Below are 7644 nucleotides of genomic sequence, written 5' to 3'. Positions count from 1 at the left end.
GGAGTGTCAGTCAGTCATTCAGCAAACGGTTGACATGAGCTCGGACACCCCAAGTTCATCATACACACCGGGATGTTTCCAGGATTGGAAGTAGCCCAGTCATGTCCAACTCTTTGGGACCCCGTGGACTATATATACAGTCCTTGGAATTCTCCAGGCCAGAATACTGGAGTGGGTAGCCTTTCCCTTCTCCAGGGGATCTTCCCAACCCAGGGATCGAACCCAGGTCTCCTGCAATGAAGGAAGATTCTTTCCCAGCTGAGCCTCCAGGGAAGCCCACCCCACCCACCCCCCTGCCCCCACTGCTGTTAAAAATCACGCAAGCTTTGTAGACACAGTCTGAACTCAGGGGGACTGACTCTTCCAGTTCCATTTTTCTTTCTCAAGATTGCTTTGGTTCTTCAGGGTCTTTCTTGTTTCCCTGCAATTTGTAAAACTTTTTGTTTTAATTCTAATTCTGTGAAAAATGCCATTGGGAATTTGATAGGGGTTGTACTGAACCTATAGATTGCTTTGAGTAGTATAGTCATCGTTACACTATTGATTCTTCTAATCCAAGAGCATGGTATCTCTCTCTGTGTCATCTTTGCTTTCTTTCATCAGTATTTTATAGTTTTTGAGTACAGGTCTTTTGCCTCCTTAGGTAGACTTATTCCTAGATATTATTCTTTTTGATGTGATGGTAAATGGGCTGGTTTCCTTAATTTCTCTTTCAGATCTTTCATTGTCAGTGTATAGGAATGCAGGAGATTTCTGTGTATTAACTTTGTATCCTGCAACAGATTCATTGATGAGCTCTAAATAGTTTTCTGATAGCTTCTCTAGGGTTTTCTGTGTATAAGTGTCATCTCATCTCATCTCATCTGCAAACAGTGACAGTTTTATTTCTTCTTTTCCAACTTGGAAAAGTTGGAAATTCCTTTTATTTCCTTCTCTTCTCTGATTGCCATGACTAGGACTTTCAGAGCTGTGTTGAGTAAAAATGGAGTGAGTGGACGTCCTTGTCTTGTTTCTGACTTTACAGGAAATGCTTTCAGTTTTTCACCATTGAGCATGTTTGCTGTGGGTTTGTCACTTATGTGCAGAATCTAAAAAAGTGGTATAAATGAACTTGTTTACAAAACAGAAATAGAGTCGCAGATGTAGAAAACAAACTTATGGCTACCAAGTGGCGGCCGCGGTGGGGTTGGGGGAGGGCGGTGATAAATTGTGAGGCCGGGGCTGACGTGCGCACTGCTATGTATAAAATAGATAACTAATAAGGACTTTCCATACTGTTCACGAGGTTCTCAAGGCAAGAATACCGAAATGGTTTGCAATTCCCTTCTCTAGTGAATGCTGGGAAAGATTGAGGGCAGGAGGAGAAAGGGATGACAGAGGATGAGATGCTTGGATGACATCACCGGCTCAATGGACTTGAGTTTGAGTAAACTCCGGGAGTTGGTGATGGACATGGAGGCCTGGCGTGCTGTGATTCATGGGGTCACAAAGAGTCGGACACGACTGAGTGATTGAACTGCATAAAGACCTGCTGCACATCACAAGAAACTCTACCTGATACTCTGTAATGACCTATATGGGAACAGAATCTTCAAAAGAGCCGGATGCACGTGTATGCGTAACTGATTCACTTTGCGGTACCGCAGAAACAAACACAGCACTGCGAATCAACTACACTCAAACACAAATTAATTTTACCAGATCATGGACTTGCCAAGACACGGGCATGAGCTGGGAATGTGTGGGAAATCCAGGAGGCAAGTCTCCTCAGCGGAGCCCCTTCACTGGGCTGGATGTTCTGGGGGAGGCCATCACTGGGAGACTCCTGGCCAAACAGGATTAGCTTTGCTGTGATCCCAGGTGACCAACTGGCTTTTCAGAAAAACAGGTCCAAAGACAGGCTCTGCTGGGACCCACTACCCTCTGTCACATCACTGCATTTGTGTCCCCGAGACCCATGTGCAATCCCTCTAGGTGACCTCACAGAAGCAGGGGATCCCTGGCCACCCCAGGGGGGTGCAACCCCTCGAAGCCTCTCAAAGGCTCCTGCCCAGCAGTGTGTTGGAACAGCCTGGCCTGCGGGGGCTGGTGGGTGATGCGCCCATGTGTGCCGCCAGGGGCCCTAGAGACCTGGCCAGTCCCTCCCACGCATCCTGCTCAGGAGCTGCAGGGAGGAGGCTGATGATGCCCCGTCACGGCCACAGACGGCCGGGGACCTTGGACCTGACCCGCCGGTGGACAGCGCCCTCTGAGAGATGCGGACTTCATCTCTCTGCGTCCTGTGTCACTGACCCAGAGGGCACTGCTGCTCTAATTTCAAAGCGGCTGGAAACCTGGGTTGAGACCTTTGTGCTGGGTGTGAGGGTCTGTGTTGCCCGTCAGACACGGGGACCCTGCCCTTCCCCACGGCTGCTGGGCGTGGTGAACACTGTGGGGTGAAGGAGATGGTGTGCCCCGCCCAGGTTTGGCCAGGCCGCGCTCTCTCATCAACTGTTCGGGGCTCGCAGGGGGCTGGGCAGTCGGGAGAGGCACCCAGCTCAGCTCAGTAGAAACTCCTGGGCCTCCCCCAGGGTCCCAGCAGTCCCCTCCCCTTTCCTCCGCCAGGGCCCCACAGTCCCCTCCCTTCCCCTCCCCTCCTCCCCAGCCGAGACTATTCTAGGCTCTGCTTCTCGGCTGTGGAGGAAGTCACAACCCCCATCCCCCACCCACCTCAGTCACCTCCCCCAGCCTTGGCGAGCAAGCCCCGGACCACGGGTGCTGCCCAGCGTGGCTCAGCGAGGCCGGGCAGGGCCAGGCCAAGCCCCCTCTTCTGACCTGACCCTCTTCTCTGTTCCTCCAGGGGCCACGAGCCGGGCCTGCTCAACCCAGTGCTCTGGGGCCTCCGGTTGGCAGAGGCAGCGCCTCTGAGCTGCGCAGGGCGAGCCTGGTGCGCCCCTCATGGTCAACGGGCCCTCTGTCAACTGGGACAATATGAGGACTGCAGCCCAGGACACAGCCCCTCAGAGGGCTCTGAGAAACTGCCCCGGAGAGGCGGGGGGAGAAAGGTCAGCACATGTGTGACTTCGGCTAAGGGGAAAGACGTGCAACCAAGCACATATCTTTCCAGAAGATTCTACCAGTCTTGTGACGCTTTTGCTAGGCACAAGGAACAATCATCACCACGAAGAATTTTAGTGCTTTTCTAGATATGGGAACGTACGGGAATTGGGCTCATGAAATCAGCTCCTGAGGACGTCTTACCTGTCTGAAGACCTGTCTGGCCAGTCCCCCGCCCTGCTCCCAACACAGAGGGCCTCAGTGTGCTCTTCCCCTGAACTCCTCTCATCGGGTGTTGGCGGTCAGCAGCTGCAGCCGCACGTGGTTTAATCCTTGTAGATGTAGGTGCAAGTGCCCTTGACAAGTGCTAGTTTGTAGCTGACACCTCTGAAGTGGGCAACGGCAGCCCTGATGGACTTGGAGCCTCCTTGAGGGGTGAGATGGGGGCAGAGGTCAAAGGGGAAAGGAGAGAGGTTAGAAGCTGCTGCGGCTTCAAAGCCGAGGGGAAGGGTTGAGCTGAGGACTGGGCTCATCTAGATGCTGGAAGTTCTCGGTTCACGGTTCACGATTGCTGAAGCCTAGCTTGAAGGATTCTGAACATAGCTTTCCTAGCATGTGTGCAACTGTATGATAGTTTGAATACTCTTTGGCATTGCCCTTCTTTGGGATTGGACACTGACACTGATCAATCCAATGAAAACTGACCATTTCCAGTCCTGTGGCCACTGCTGAGTTTTTCAAATTTGCTGACATATTGAGTGCAGCAATACGGCCTTCCCTTGCGGCTCAGCTGGTAAAGAACCCGCCTGCAATGCGGGAGACCTGGGTTTGATCCCTGGGTTGGGAAGATCCCCTGGAGAAGAGAAAGGCTACCCACTCCATTATTCTGGCCTAGAGAATTCCATGGGGTCCATGGGGTCGCAAAGAGTCAGACATGACTGAGCGACTTCCACTTCTTGAGTGCAGTATTTTAAAAGCATTATCTGTGAGGATTTTAAATAGCTCAGCTGGAATTCCGGCACCTCCACTAGCTTTGTTCATAGTAATGCTTCCTACGACTTCTAGCTAGCCTTCGGCAGCATGTGAACCGAGAACTTCCAGATGTACAAGCTGGATTTAGAAAAGGCAGAGGAACCAGAGGTCAAGTTGTCAACATCCACTGGATCATAGAGAAAGCAAGGGAATTCCAAAATACAGCCTTGGACATCATTTAATACTTCTGCTTCATTAACTACACTAAAGCCTTTGACTGTGTGGGTCACAACAAACTGTAGAAAATTCTTAAAGAGATGGGAGTACTGGGCCATCTTACCTGCCTTCTGAGAAACCTGTATGAAGGTCAAGAAGCAACAGTTAGAACTGGACATGGCACAATGGACTGGCTCCAAATTGGGAAAGGAGTACGTCAAGTCTGTATATTGTCACCCTGCTTATTTAACTCATATGCAGGGTACATCATGTGAAGTTCTGGGCTGAATGAATCACAAGCTAGAATTAAGATGAATGGGAGAAATATCAATAACCTCAGATATGCAGGTGATACCTCTTTAATGGCAGAAAGTGTAGAGAAACTAAACAGCCTCTTCATGAGGGTGAACGAAGAGAGTGAAAAAGCTGGCTTAAAACTTAATATTCAAAAATCTAAGATCATGGTATCCAGTCCCATTACTTCATGGCAAATAGAAGGGGAAAAAGTAAAAGATTTTTTTGGTGGGGGGCAGGGAGCTCCAAAATCACTGTGGCCAGTGACTGAAGCCATGAAATTAAAAGATGCTTGCTCCGTGAAAGGAAAGCTATAACAAACCTAGACAGTGTATTAAAAAGCAGAGACATCACTTTGCTGACAAAGATCCGAGTAGTCGACGCCATGGCTTTTCCAGTAGCCATGTACAGATGTGAGAGTTGGACCATAAAGAAGGCTGAGCGCCAGAGAATAGATGCTTTTGAATTGTGGTGCCGGAGAAAACTCTTGAGAGTCCCTTGGACTGCACAGAGACCAAGCCAGTCCATCCTAAAGGAAATCAAGCCTGAATATTCATTGGAAGGACTGATGCTGAAGCTGAAGCTCCAGTCCTTTGGCCACCTGATGGGAAGAGAGGACTGATTGGAAAAGACCCTGATGCTGGGAAAATTTGATGGCAGGAGAACGGGGTGGCAGAGGATGAGATGGTGAGATAGCATCACTGGCTCAATGGCCATTAATTTGAGCAAACTGCAAGAGATGGTGAAGGACAGGGGAGTTTGTCCTGCTGCAGTTCACGGGGTTGCAGAGAGTCGTACACGACTTAGCGACAAACAACAGAGGCTGGAAAAGACCCCCGGGAGGATCTTGGCCCTGAGATACCTTGAATTTAGCCTGTAGGACTCATTTTGTACTTTTGCACCCTGACCTGTAAGAATTAATGTGTATTGCTTAAAGCCTCTCTGCTTGGGTGATTCATTCTAGCCACTAATGCAGGAGCCAAGGGACAGAGTCACCAAGGGACGCCCGGAGCCCTGACCACGGCCCACCTCTCTACCCCCAAGTGCAGAGCAGCAAGGGGCCACTGCCCAGGGTTCCAGCGTGAAGGGCTGTTTGGGGCTCATCACACCCCTCGTCGTCAGAGCCCCTGGAGCCCCCAGACCCTGGGGGCCTCACGGAGGGAGTGGGTCCTGGTGTCGTGATGGAAGGGAGCGAGTGGCCAGGGGACAAGCCCGGGGGAGGCGGCAGGTGCCTTCCTGGGCTTCAGTCCTGGGAGCGCAGCCCTCTCCTCTTTGCTCCCACCTGGCAGAGCTGGGCGGTGAGTTGGGGGACAGCTCAGGGGTCCTGGGGCACGCAGGGATCTCAGGCAGGGGTGGGAGAGGCCTTGGGTGTGCAGGGTGGTGGGCTTTTGTTCCAAGGGTCCACCCTGGGTCCAGAGGAGCTTACCTGGGGCACCTCCCAGGGGCCAAATCCAGGGACCGTTACTATGTAGCCGTCGCCTGCCCCCAGATGGTACCCGAGACAGGAACACGGCGGGCTCCCTGTGCAGGGGCAGCTGTGCCAGCTTGTGGTCATCACCCCGTCCTGAGGCTGCCGGACCGTCACCTGTGTGTGTGTGTCAGAGCCCGGCTCCCAGCAATGCTGAGGTCTCCGGTAAAACACGACCCCGCTTTTAACTCTGGTACAAGCTGCCTGACTTTGGCACAGAGACGCCAGCTTCCCTCCAGCAAAGGCTTTGTTGTGAATCTCGGAGCTTCCGAGGCACCTCTTGCCTCCTCCCTGGGGAGCTCAGAGCTCATCTCTGTCGCGGGCTCAAGCCCCCTCCAGGTGGATCTTTCCTGAGACCGTTTTCCTTCCTGGCTTCCTTCCAGCCTCTTGCACCCCTGAACCTGTCGTCGGGCGGAGAACCGAGACGCACCCCAGATTTAAGAGCCTCTGAAGCTGACAGTGCTGGAGTGGCCTGGCCCTGTGGGTGGTCCAGCCCTCGGGAGTGACGAGGAGGACGTGAGGGGCAGGAGATGAACTGGGCAGTGAGGGAGGCAGGCGTTCCAGGGCAGGGCCAGGGCAGGGAGGGAGGGCTCATCCGGACGGCACCAGTCATGGGCCACTGTGTCCGGGACGGTGGCGGGGTGGGCAAGGCCCTGAGCTGGAGGGGGAGAAGGCGGGTGGGGGGTGGATCCTGACAAGTCTCCCAGAGACGACCCCCCCCCCGCCCGCCTGACACTGTAAGCTGCTCCCCTTGGGGTATTTTCCTCCTTGGTGCCTGGGGTTCCCCACCCCAGTTCCAGAATCCTGGAGAGGGTGCCCATTAAATACAAGACAAGGAAAAACATGAGCAGAGAGCAGGGTTTCTGAATGACAACAAGGAAGTTTTATTGCAAGTCGACTGGGTGCAGGGACAGGGCTGGGGTGGGCCCATGGACCCTCCTGGATCCTGTTGGGACCCAAGCCCTAATCTCGGGGGCTCCAGCCCCCCGCCCCCCACTGTCACTCTGACTCTTCAGGGTCACACGCCCTGTCCTGTCTGCATAACTCATCCCCCGCCTGTGCGCCCCGCAGCTGCTGGCATCGGCGGCCGTGACCCCTCACCCTTCCTGGGGCATCGGTCTGCAGTGACCCCTGCCACCCCCAGACCTCACCTACTCCCAGGGTCCCCACACAGCACTGCCATCTGCCCTGGGGTCGGGTCCCTCCCTTTTGCCTCACAGTTTCAGACGGTGAAGCGTCCAGGGAAGCAGCTCAGACATTGTCTGGAGGCCGCAGGGAGCCAGGGGAGAGACCCCGGCGGGCTGGCGGTGGACATGCCTGCCGTCCCATATTGTCCGCCCCATCTGGATGTTCTCTGGGTTTTGCTGGGTAACTGTCCCTCAAGGAAACGTGAAGAAGCCCAGAGGGAACAGGCTAAAAGGGGGAGGGTTACAGGCCTAGGGCGACTGAGACCTCAGCCCCAGATGGGTAAGAAAAACACAAAAATCTACCCAGTTGTCACTCCTGACCCCAGAAAGCTGGCAAAGGGGAGACTCACCCTGGATGGCCGGCTGGGTCCCTCCACCGAGCACACACACAGTGACACAACCTCGAACATAAACCCTGCTCTCAGCCCCGCCACCCCCGGCCCAGGCCCGCCTGCAGCTGCACATGAGCCC

At 53.8% G+C, this 7644-nt stretch overlaps 1 long non-coding RNA gene across 1 annotated transcript; it reads right to left on the bottom strand.

Annotated features, from left to right (window-relative positions):
- Positions 1-1667: 1667 nt before the first annotated feature.
- LOC139037841 (uncharacterized) lies at positions 1668-7571 on the bottom strand. The gene is made up of 4 exons (XR_011490773.1): positions 7524-7571; positions 5945-6103; positions 3241-3463; positions 1668-1825 (listed from the first exon to the last, which is right to left on the bottom strand). It is a non-coding gene; the product is annotated as an uncharacterized lncRNA (long non-coding RNA).
- Positions 7572-7644: the final 73 nt, after the last annotated feature.

Source organism: Odocoileus virginianus, chromosome 12, assembly GCF_023699985.2.
Source record: "Odocoileus virginianus isolate 20LAN1187 ecotype Illinois chromosome 12, Ovbor_1.2, whole genome shotgun sequence".
NCBI lineage: Eukaryota > Metazoa > Chordata > Mammalia > Artiodactyla > Cervidae > Odocoileus > Odocoileus virginianus.
The sequence above is the reverse complement of the archived record's forward strand: the minus strand, read 5'-3'. Positions and strand labels throughout refer to the sequence as shown.